The sequence below is a fragment of the Mustelus asterias genome, unplaced genomic scaffold (genome assembly GCF_964213995.1).
Source record: "Mustelus asterias unplaced genomic scaffold, sMusAst1.hap1.1 HAP1_SCAFFOLD_277, whole genome shotgun sequence".
Taxonomy (NCBI): domain Eukaryota; kingdom Metazoa; phylum Chordata; class Chondrichthyes; order Carcharhiniformes; family Triakidae; genus Mustelus; species Mustelus asterias.
Window position 1 is genome coordinate 246,186 of NW_027590242.1, and position 796 is coordinate 246,981.

A 796-nucleotide genomic window follows, 5' to 3' on the forward strand; every position below is an offset into this window, starting at 1 on the left:
ACAGAGTCAAGGAAAATAGAGAGGGAGAGGAGGAATGAACAAGCGGTCTTTTGATCGGATGGAAGGCTGGAGTGATTGAATTACAGTGAAGCTGATTATTGTTCCCACTGACACAATCTCGCAGATCTGGGTTTATATCTAATAATAAATTAGATCAAAACCTCTCGCTGAGTTCAGCGCTAAACTCCCCGCCTTCCAGTGAACCGGAGGCAGTTTTCAGTCACAAACCCACAACTGTGAGATAAACAACGCAGAAAGGAGAAAGACTCAGTTTGAGCGGTGACACTTCTGGAGGAACGGAGATCTGTAATTCACCCAGGAATGAGGCAAAGTTTAAAAATAAATGTCGCCCAACGTGGGGCTCGAACCCACGACCCTGAGATTAAGAGTCTCATGCTCTACCGACTGAGCTAGCCGGGCACATGGAGTAACCGACTTTCCATAACAAATATGGTTTTTCCATCTGGTGTCTCAGCTTGTTCTGATTTCAAAGTTTACAATGAATCTACTGACATAATCCCCAAAGTTCCCATCCATTCCTCTCAGTCATTAATAACATTACTCACATGTTGAAATTCTTAGCTTCGCCTCTCCCAAATATTCCAACCTCCTCTAACATCATTCACCTTATTTTTCTTTGTTCTTAATAATTTAGTCAGGAGTGGAGGGAACTCAACATTTGCACTGTCAAACGGTTTCCCCGTTTCAGACTTTTCAGTAAGATCACCTCTGATAATTCTAAACTCCAGAGCGAACAGACTCATCCCACTGATTCTCTCCTTGCAGGAGAAACGCA

At 43.2% G+C, this 796-nt stretch overlaps 1 non-coding gene across 1 annotated transcript; it reads right to left on the reverse strand.

The window, feature by feature from the left end:
- Positions 1-347: 347 nt before the first annotated feature.
- On the reverse strand, positions 348-420 carry trnak-cuu (transfer RNA lysine (anticodon CUU)). Its single transcript has one exon. It is a non-coding gene; the product is annotated as a tRNA-Lys (tRNA).
- Between the last annotated feature and the right edge of the window lie 376 nt (positions 421-796).